This window comes from Anser cygnoides, chromosome 1 (genome assembly GCF_040182565.1).
Source record: "Anser cygnoides isolate HZ-2024a breed goose chromosome 1, Taihu_goose_T2T_genome, whole genome shotgun sequence".
NCBI classification, from domain to species: domain Eukaryota; kingdom Metazoa; phylum Chordata; class Aves; order Anseriformes; family Anatidae; genus Anser; species Anser cygnoides.
Window position 1 is genome coordinate 146,982,075 of NC_089873.1, and position 11,630 is coordinate 146,993,704.

An 11,630-nucleotide genomic window follows, 5' to 3' on the forward strand; every position below is an offset into this window, starting at 1 on the left:
GCACTGACTAAACTCTGTTCCTTTGAGGTCTGTTGCATATTTTTGTTAACTCTAAGAGGAGAAACCTCACTTTAGCATGGTAATTTCAAAATCCTTTTGGTTATAGATGGTAACTTTCAGTCCCATGTCTGAGGATGCCGCCTGTTTCACAATTCCTAACTACAGCAGCCTATAAACCAGCATCGGATAGTTTAACACAGTCTGACATTTTTAGCCTTTCATCTAGTCTGTTCCTCATACTTTTACAGTCCCAGTTTTTGTCTTCCAAGATGTATGATCTGGATGCAAAGGGTCTTTTTGTCTCCTTCTTTTCAGTGACAGAAGCCAATTCTGTAATACCTCAATTTACCGGCTATTAATATGCAGGCATCCTTCCCTTACAGGTCCTTCTGTCAAGCAGTGGAGTGTGTATACAGTTGTGAAAGAAAGAAGGAATATCTCACAGATATGCGTTCTTCTTTTCTGGACAATTCTAAATATTGAATCCTGAACTATTAAAACCGTTCTTGCTTAAGATTAAAAGAAAAATCCTGGTAGTCAATCTGCAGATAATTGTATGCTGCCTAACTGGCACTTCAGTAGTTTTTCTTTGTGATATATCTGAAGGAAGAGATGGATGCACTGTCAGAATTAAAAGCTCTTTCAGTACTTGGCCATATGTTTCTGCTTTGGTCCCCAGCCCGTTATATTGCTGAACAGAGGATAGAGGCTGGTCTAACAGAGCTTCATATTCAACACAACCTCTAGGGGAGGTGGGAAAAAAAAAGTGAATCTTTCCAGGGCTTCTTCTTACCATAGAGCTGGCTTGGACTTGGATTCAAGCAAGTTTTGCAGCACCGTGTCCTGGCCATAAAACCTAAAGAACCAGAGGCTCATTAACACAATCTGCAGGGGATGTACATCCATCAGTGTTTGCACAGCAGAGACAAAGGCAGTGAGAAACTGGAGCTCGTATATCTTTATATGCCAGGTTCCAGCAGGGAAGCAAACCTCTCATTGAAGATTGGTGGGGAAGGGCTGGACGCTGTAGATTTGCATCTAGGCTGATTTTGGCCTTGAAGATCAAACGGGTCTCAGGTCTACCAGCATTTCAGGATGCCACAAGGGTAGTCAAGCTAAGCATTATAAACTCTTTTATTTTTCCTCTCCGTCTCTCCAGTGGCCACAAACCATATCCAACTAACATTCCCAAACAACGGTTTATGCCACACATGTTTATTATCAGAGCAGCTCTTGAGGACCCTGGATAGCTGTTTCATCAAGAAACCTCCTAACCTTGCGTGCACAGCAAGTCAAGCAAGGCTAAGCACAGACACCACCAACCGCCGGAGAAGTTTTTTGTGGTGCAGGGAACAGGGCAACATCAACCTTCTGAAAAAGCCTTTTCACTACAAAACTGACACTGCTCTGACAGTCTCTTCTGCTGTGCAAAATCTTACCAAGCCTCCCCTCCCAAAAAGGAAATGAGCAGAATTTAAGGCAGCAAATCCAAAAAAAACTCAGCTCTGCAGAACTGAGACTGAAAAAGAATAAATGCCAGAAACTCTATGAAATCCACCAGGGACTTGGCTATTGGTTTTGCAGTGCAGATGGTCAGACGTTAGGGTAATGTGGTAATGTAAAACCTGTTGCTAGATTCATGGTGGATGATTCAGCTCAAGCATTGTGGATTAACTTCATAGAACACCACTTCTGACAGCTCAAAACCGGCACTTACGGACGTCAGATCAGGAGGATGTGGCCCTGACTCTGTCTCCACAGAGATTTGAAAATCCACTGGCAAAGCTTTAACTTCTTTAAAAGACAATAGCAGATAATGCTTTAAAATAGTCTTTGTTTATCTTTTATTCTTTTGTTTCTAATGGACTCCTTCTGAATTTGAGAATAACATCCTCTCTACTTTTGTTCTGATTTCCATGGTGGGAGGAAACAGAAAGATCTGAGCTACATCAAGTCAAAACAAATGTGTGCAATGTTAGCATGGCTCAAGAAGCAGTGTTTGATCACTAAATGCTGCCATGGAGCCAGCAAGAGCTGGGCACACCAGCCTTGTGGGAGCTTTGCCATTGACTGAGTGGGCCCAGAACCTCAGTTTGTTTGTGTTTTATAGAATAGGATAAGTGATAAATCAAGCAAAAGAACAACAAGTTTCTTGGCCTCCAAGTAGTACTTGGATGTCCTAGTTTTCTGCTGTGTGAACACAGGTTCTTGGCTTTCCGGAAAAAGTATGGCCAAGTACTGTGTCCGTATGGCGACCACACAGTCAGGCCAATAACACTTGTGGAGGTGGACAGTCATAAATGTTGCAATTCCATTATTTTTTATCTACTATCTAATCCTTTAAAGGGACTTATCTCATTGGAATGCACATGACAGGAAAGTACCTCTGTTTTTGCAAATGTCTCACTGCCCTAACAACTCACTGGCCAGAAAAATTTGTGTATTAGGAAGGAATTGTTTTCCTCACCAACAGCTGCTGCTCCAGAAGGTGAAAAGGGACACTTGTCATCTTTTGAAAGCATCATAAAAAAAAAAAAAAAATACTGGCCTTAGAGGGTCAGGAGGACAGCAGAAGGCAACAAAGCCCTGGTTTGGAGAGCAACACAGAGGAAGAAAATGGATACCTTTAACATGAGTGAATTGAAAGGCTGATATACCCCAGCTCCTCACAAACAACTCATGGGGGGGTATGGTCATGCTGGGTCCTTCTTGGTTTATTCTGCAATGGGCTGAAGCTCATGTTGCAATTTATTTACCTTTTAGCTGAGAAGAGAAGCGGCATAGATACGATCTGAAACCCAGTTCCATCCTAGCATGGTTAAAGGAAACAACTCTGTTAAGGATATTGGAGGGGAATTCCTTTACTGATGACAACATGAGAAAAACATTATCTTAATATTCATCTTATCTTCAAAAGCTTATGCTGCTATTTTTTGAAAACTGAGATTTGGACCATTTATCTAGAGTGGCTATATGGGTTCACTTAGAAACTGTAGTCGATGTCAAAATATTCCAGTCCTCCAAGAGATGTCACCCTTACACGTAAAGTTGCCATGTTTCATGTGAAGCCATTTTCAGAGGAATTCTAAACACCGTTACGGTACAATCACATTCAGCTCAACATTTTCAGTGAGGTGATTTCCACCGCATATGATTCAGTACGATCCCTTGAAAATGACCATTTCACAGTTTGACATGAAAAATTAAACATCACATGTTTTCCATCTAGGTGTAATAGTGAAAAAAATGCCTATTTGTGGCAGCGGTTTTCTGTAAAAGCCACCTATAAGAGAAAGAGAAGAAAAAGAAAAAGAGAAAGGAAAAGGAAAAGGAAAAGGAAAAGGAAAAGGAAAAGGAAAAGGAAAAGGAAAAGGAAAAGGAAAAGGAAAAGGAAAAGGAAAAGGAAAAGGAAAAGGAAAAGGAGGAGAAAAAAAGAAAAAAAACATCTTTTTCTGTGCACATTCTCATTCTCATCTGAGCTCTTTGATGAATTCAGACTACATTTTTATGAACACCAACACAATCATGTCATACCATGCAAGCCAAAAGGGCTGGGCCAAGTTTTGGTAACAGTTTTTCTTGTCAGTTATCTCCAATGGGATTGGGTTCATGGGGGCTTACCTGAAGGAGAAATTGTTCCCAACAAGTGGTGTGGAGCCAACCTGGCTACTGCTGAAAATAATATATTTCCTTCATTTGGTTGGTTTTGTTTCATTTCATTTCAAAATTGCTTTCTTATTGGTGTTGCTCTTCAATAGAGCATACTGACACTTTATATTCTTTTCACTTTCCACTTCTTAGACATTTATGACAGAAAAGAAGGAAGGACTGAGTAATCATGAACATAGTCATAGGTTTTGACACCATTTTGCATAATGACATTGATTTCCCTTTAAAATTCATGATCTCCCATGATTTTTCTCATAGAGATGCCATAGAGTTCAAACATTTGCCCAAAATGTTTCGAGATCCATCACACAAAATTGCAGTGTACAACATTGTCTCTCTCCTCTTCTGTAGAGGAGCAGCAGCAGTAGCCATAGGCCTCACCTATTCCAACTAACAGCAGCCGTGGGTGTGAAAGCTTTCCTTGTAGCTGGAGGCGTATAAAGTGGTTTTGGGTGGCACCCCAAGCAGGCACTGATCACTAAGCTCCTTGGTACCATTGCACTAGATGATGAGCTCAGCCTTCATCCCGTGGGGAACATATCTGAAGTGCAACCTAATGCCCCTCTGTGTATTGTCTAAAGCATCACAGGTTGTAAAAATGAAAACACACTTTCTCTTGGGCATACAAGCTGCCTTTTCGCTAATCCACAGCATCAATGCTGTAGTCATGGCAGCAGCAGCTGAAAAAACCCAGCTCGGTACCAGTAGTGGTTGTAGTCACACAAGGCTCAGGCAGGCCGCGTGGCTCTGCTACTGGGGTAGGTTTTGCAGCCCAGGCTGAGCTCTCTGATCCCGCAGAGGTAGCTGAGATGGGCATTTCAACGCTGCTCGGGTACCACGAGTACAGTGCACAGTGCTCGGAGCGCACGGCAATGGCACTGCCACCCAGGCGCTCCTGGGGACCCGCTTTCCTCGCCAGACCTCACCTCCACAGCACTCTTACAGCAAGGCTGAAGAAGCAGGGAAAATAAAAATCAGCATGCTACAAACATGTATTCACATGTATATGCAGTCAGCCTCAACGCTGCCAATGCTGTGGTAGCTGGTCGTAATTTCCAACGTGCAGTAACAGTCTGAACTGCACAGGCAAATCAGTTTGCAGTGTTAACAGGAAACCCCAAACAGCAGCCCCCCTATCCTCTGGAGAAACGCGTACTTCCACTCAAGTAAAAAGATCTGCTGGACCCACGGGGGTTTGTGAACTGGTCAGAATATCAAAACTTCTCACAACAGATAAATCTAAAGCACATTCAAAGTGAGGAAACTTTTAACGAAAGGCACTACCACGACCTCCAGCTATTAACCGAAGATGCTACCAAGACCTCCAGCTACTTTCTGGCACTCACAGAAAAACGCAGCTCTTCAGTTTAATGCCGGGAGCAGAAAAACTCACAGAACAGTAGATCTTGTTCAAACAAAACCTAAACCCGACACGATTTCCAGCAACAGCCCCCAGTGACAGAGCAGCTCCCACCCCAGAGCCAAACGCGCTCAACGCCAGCCTACCTCGCGCAGATGGGGTCACCACCGCCGAATCCCGGAGAGGTCCTCCTGCAGGCACAGGGCTTGAGGTGACCACTTGGATGTGCTCTCACAGGTGCCAAGGCTCGGGCACAGCCAGCGCGCACGTCCTCTCCTTGCAGAGCTTGTCATGAATGTCCCCAGCTCGATCCCAGGGATCTCCAAACCACCGAAGCCCTCAGCTCTGTCGGCCCGGCGCTGCCTTCGCAGGCTCGGAGGGCTTCCCAAGAACTTCTCCTTTCCTGCTTGCTGTCTGCTGGGGAAGTTTTGCAAACTGCAAGGAGCGGGAGAGGGCTCCGCTCTCTGAGGAAACTCGCCTACCCCACCTAGAGGTGCAGGACGAGGAGGCGCCGAGCATCCCCTGCCTGTCTGCCTTCCCTCTTTGGCTGCATTTAGATTTTACTTGTGAGTAGCCCAAAAAAAAAAAAAAAAAAAAAAAAAGAAACGAAAATAAACTTCTGCCAGCCTGGACTTGGAAAAGCGAGTGCAGAGCCTGGGACGTGGAGCAGAGGAACATTTCTGGGAAAGTGCAGGGGATGGAACGAGGGGGAAATGTGCTGATCGAACTGCTTTCCATCTGCAAATACTGGCCCGGCAAAATCAAACTATTCTGCACAAACACCTTGATTTTGAGGGAATTTGGAGTGACTCCCAGAGGTTTCCCTTCCTCGCTTTCCTGCCCCGCAGCAACAGGTTTGGGACCCCCAGACTTCCCACAGGACTCCATCACAGGACAGCCTGGGAGACCCCAAGAATCACTGGGTCCCTCGGAGCTGTGTGCAGCTCACAGCACACACAGCTCCCCGTTGCTTTATAAACTTCTAAAATAATGACTTTGATTGAAAATGTCACATCTACCTTTCTGGACTGCTGATTCATTTCTTCCAAAGAAAACCAGAAATATTCTCACAACGTTGAAATTTTCTGCAGGTTGCAAATTCAGGCTGTCAACTAGCTGTGTTTAAGGGCATGCCAGTTACTTCTGCAGAGATGGTGTCCCCTACAATTAGAAATTGTGAAATAGCCTAGTTAGATAACATTATTTAACACTGAAGTGAAAATAAGCTTAAAACAACAAGAACCAACCAACCAAAAAACACCTGCAAATGACTTGAGTGCAACTTCTGCAGTTAACTCAGAGGTTGTAAAGGAGAAACACATCAATATTGCAACTATTTTTGAGAGCACCCAATACCTACTTTGGAAAGCTGATAGTGTTTGATAGACCAATGAAAAATATTTCTCAAAGGAAACCTTTCAACAATGTGGGGATACAAGATTCATAAAATCTGGATTATAGTATATGCTGTTCTTATAACTACACAGCTGACCCGACTGCCACCATTCTGGTGGGCATCGAAAATAGGTGCACTTGCTCTTGTCTAACACATACCAAACCCTATGTTATGAATCAATAAGCATTAAATTATAATTGGTCATCTTTTCATTTTATTAATTAATGTAGTTATTTCATTCAATTTAATGGTTCCAGTTGTCAAAGAATGACCCCAGAGCTGCATTGCAGGTGGCTTCCTTCTTACCTGCAAGGAATAAAATCTTACGGACGATATCATGATGACACAGACAGAACATGGCTAAGCCTGGCTGATCTTCCAAGGGGGTTGTTTCTCTGAGCAGCAGGTGAATTGTTCCTGGATTTAGTTCCTTGTTAAGATGAGCTTAGATGAGAGGCAAAGATGAATGCAGGAATACCTGAGCAGGGCAGGTTAACTGGAAATGATGCAAAATTAGGAAGGTTGCCTCCCTACAGTCCACGGGATACATCCTTTCCTGAGAAGAAACAAAAATAGCAGGACCATGAAAATCAGAAGAAGACGTGGAGCAAAAAACAGAAGGAGCATGATAGGTTTTTAGCCCTGTTTCCTCTGGAAATAAGGTTCATGTTCTCAGCATTTGTGTCCTCCTAAAAACTTTTGAAACTACTGACCAACAAAAATATGTCCTCAAAAGTCTGTAACAATAAGCAGCTGGTTAAAGACAGTTGTCCCCAGTTTGTTGCCCAGACTGGGGGAAAGCAGCATGTGAGCACACCTTATGAGAAAGCAGCAAATCCACGTGGAGCAAGACCTCACATATTCCCCAGCCACCCAAAAAGCATACAACTTAGACCACACAAGCCAGTCAACCCACAGGACACAAATCTGTAGGAAATCAGGATTCATTAGTTACAGTACTTCTGTAGCAATATGTTTTTCTGCGGATGGTTTATCACATTGGAGTCTGAGAGGCACTGGAGGATTTTATGTTTTATACTTTTAGCCTAAATTATGTTAATTTTCATTCTTCAGTTTCTCCCAGGCTTCTAAGCAGAAGGAAATCAAAAACCACAACCGCAATGTGCTCTCAGCTGCTTAACAGCCCTGCTGATCTCAGGGCAAGAAGGGCAAGCCCAGGGTAAAATCCCAGTGCAATACAGGTGCCCGAGGTCCTGCCTCTGAGCAGACTCCCTGTGGCTTGGTCTGGAAGTCCACGTCCCACCAGGACCCAAAGCCAGCCCAGTGGGCATGCTCAGCAGGGGTGTTGAGTGTGTACCTTTTGCAGTGATGAAGAGCTGTGTGTAAAAAAAGCTCATCTTCTGCTGATCCACTCACAACTGAAAAGTATGTATGAAAGAAAAAGAGCTAGCTTTGTTAAAAGGCCTCCAAAAGTTGTCATACTGATGCCTGGCATCAGGCACTGGGTATCAGGCTGAGAGGATTAAATCCCCCTTTCAGCCCCTGTGACATCCACATGTGTTCTCTTACTCTCTCTGACACATCTGAGATCCTCACCCTGAGCACCCAGCTGGAACAGGGAGGACTTGCAAGCACCAGTGCCAAGTAAGTGTATGAGGCCACAAGGAGGGAAGGAAGGGAGGGCTGGGCTGTGATAACCTAAGGGCTCAGCCATCTGGACTGGTGAAGCTTCTTACTGCTTACATTTTCTATCATGCTGAAGGGCTCTGTGGGACACAGGTATCTGTTGTCACATAACTGCCCTTCCACCTTACCCTCAATCGTGTCAGAGGCAGCACAAGGGAAGAGTATGTCACTATAATATTCCTTAGGTTCATTCTAAGGGCCCATATCTTCCTACAAGTCATAGGAGAGGAAAGGGGGGCATGAAAAGTGCCTGAACTACATGTCTAAAACAGACAATATTATTGCCTTGTGTCTTGGGCTCCCCAGTACAAGAGCGACGTAAAACTTCTAGAAAAGGTCGAGCACAGAGCCATGAAGACGATTAAGGGATTGGAGTACCTGTCTTATGAGGAAAGAAAAAGTGAGCTGGGCCTGTTTAGCCTAGAGAAGAGGAGATTGAGAGGGGATTTTATCAACCTCTACAAATAACTGAGGGGACAATGTAAAGAGGATGGGGCCAAATTCTTCTCAGTGGTGGCCAGTCAAGGTGTAATGGGTATAAATTGAACCACAGGAGGTTTCATTGCCATATGAGGAAGAAGTTTACGGTTCGGGTGATAGAGCACTGGAACAGTCTGCCCAGAGAGGTTGTGGAGTTTCCTTTGGAGATATTCAAAACCCACCTGGATGCCATCCTGTGTAACATGCTCTAGGTGACCCTGCTTGAGGAGGGGGGTTGGACTAGATGATCTCTGGAGGTCTCTTCCAACCTCAACCATTCTGTGATTCTGTGTTTTTCCTGCTGTCATAAACTAAGTAAGGCTGATGGGACTCTCCCTTTTTGTTGCTCCCTCTCGTTTTTCTGCAGGGGCTGGAATTCTCCACCGTCATGGTCCTGGAAGATCCTTCCTCCTTTTGTAGTAGAATAACATCTGCTTCATAACTAAAGATGAGCAGTCTAAAAATGGTATCTAAAGACACAGAAGTTGTGATGTTCACCTTGAGGCAAAATACTGTAAGAAGGAAAAGTAACATAATTGAAGAGAACATCCTAGGAATGAAAAGGCAACACTTCTAGGGATGTACTCGATAAAAGGCCCCCTTCCCAGAACTTACAGTTATTTCCTCAAAACATAGAGTTGCTTGCACACATACACAAAGGGCTTCCATTTTCCATTAATAGCCCACCTCCTGCAAAAGCCGGTCCCACTGTTGTTAAACTGATGACTACATGTGAAACTGCTCAAGCAAAGCTTCTAACGCTCTTTTTTTTTTTTTTTTTTTTTCTTCTCCTTCAAAATCCACCTGGTCACCTCAGTCACTCTTGTTGCAATACTCAGCTCCACTCTCAGCCCTTCTCCCACAAATTTCCTAACTCTGTTGTCAAATAGGTTCTGCCCTTCAGCAGTTCTCTTTTCTGTCCACGAACCATAGTATTCCCTTTTAGCTGCTGCATTTTTTTTTAATTAGGTCTTAGAAAATACACGTGGGTTTCATTTTGTGTAGAGGCTGTCCTAGAAAAGTTTTCTTACAGCCAGACAGGGCTTGGTTTATCCCAAACAACATCTCTCAGACCCTCTTCAAATTTTATGGACTCCTTTTTTCACTTGACTTATTACAAGATCTCAGCCTTACAGGTATCAGGGAACTGGAGCTGATGACTAATAGTCACAAAATTCTAGGAAACAGTCGGAGACCTTCTTCCAAATCATTAGGCAGACTCTTCCAGCCTTAAACAAGCTTAACACTTTTCTAGCTTTCAGAGTTGCATCATTCTACAAGGAAGGCAACAAGCATCCGAAAATTGTGAAGCAATTAGCTTAGCTCCAACACCAACAGTAACCATGCTGTTGTGTTTGTAATAAATATTTGAAATAATTTACATCATATTTCTGTGCCTTCTAGAATGTATATAATTAAATGTATTAATCGTGACTACTTTCCTAGAATGAAGACCTCATGGCAACTACTGTAGAAATAGTTAAACAGAAAACAAATACAAACTGCCCTTTGCACTGTCACTGAGAGAGAACACTTTATATGCCACAGGAGATTTTCTGCACCTTCTTTCAAAAACTCATATGGCTTTGGAGAAAACAGAAGAATGGGTCCATGGACAACCCTTTCTCAAATGTAAAAAAAAGACAAGAGAAGAGAGGGAAGAAGATAGAGAAGAGTCAAGTTGAGAAGTTAGAATCACAGAATTGGAAGGGTTGGAAGGGACCTCAAGAGATCATCAGGTCCAACCCCCCTGCCAAAGCAGGTTCCTTAGAGTAGGCTGCCCAGGTAGGCGTCCAGATGGGCCTTGAATATCTCCAGAGAAGGAGACTCCACAACCTCCCTGGGCAGCCTGTTCCAGTGCTCCATCACCCTCACTGTGAAGAAGTTCTTTTGCACGTTGGTGCAGGGCTCGGGGAGCTGCTACCATCTTTGCTCTGGGTGCTGCCGCTGTTGCTGTCACCGCTGCCGCCATGTTGTGCCGGGGCACTGCCACCAGGCTTTACCAGCCAGCACGGGGCCAAGTCAGTAACATGGAAAAAAAAAAAAAAGTTGGAGCAGAATGTGGCCCTCATAATCCATGAGGAAATGGTTGGCGACTTGCTACAGCACTTAGATATATGCAAGTAAATGGGGCCGGGTGGGATCCACCCAAGGGTACTGAGAGAACTGGCGGAAGAGCTGACCAAGCCACTTTCCATCATTTATCAGCAGTCCTGGCTATCAGGGGAGGTCCCAGTCGACTGGTGGCTAGCAAATGTGACGCCCATCTACAAGAAGAGCCAGAAGGTAGACCTGGGAAACCATAGGCCTGTTAGTTTGACCTCAGTGCCAGGGAACATCATGGAGCAGATTATCTTGAGTGTCATCACGAGGCACTTGCAGGGCAAGCAGGCGATCGGGCCCAGTCAGCATGGGTTTATGAAAGGCAGGTCCTGCTTGACGAACCTGATCTCCTTCTATGACAAACTGATGCGCTTAGTGGATGAGGGAAAGGCTGTGGATGTGGTCTACCTTGACTTCAGTAAGGCTTTTGAGACCGTTTCCCACAGCATTCTCCTGAAGAAACTGGCTGCTCATGGCTTGGACTGGCGTACGCTTCGTTGGGTTAAAAACTGGCTGGGTAGCCAGGCCCAAAGGGTCGTGGTGAATGGAGTTAAATCCAGATGGAGGCCAGTCACTAATGGCATCCCCCAGGGTTCAGTTTTAGGGCCAGTTCTCTTTAATATCTTTATCGATGATCTGGATGAGGGGATCGAGTGCACCCTCAGTAAGTTTGCAGATGACACCAAGTTAGATGCATGTGTTGATCAGCTCGAGGGTAGGAAGACTCTGCAGGAGGATCTGGATAGGCTGGACCGATGGGCTGAGGCCAACTGTCTGAGGTTCAACAAGGCCAAGTGCCGGGTCCTGTACCTGGGGCACAACAACCCCAAGCAGCGCTACAGGCTGGGAGAGGAGTGGTTAGAAAGCTTTCTGGCAGAGAAGGACCTGGGAGTACTGGTTGACAGTCGGCTGAATACGAGCCAGCAGTGTGCTCAGGTGGCCAGGAAGGCCAACAGCATCCTGGCTTGCATAAGA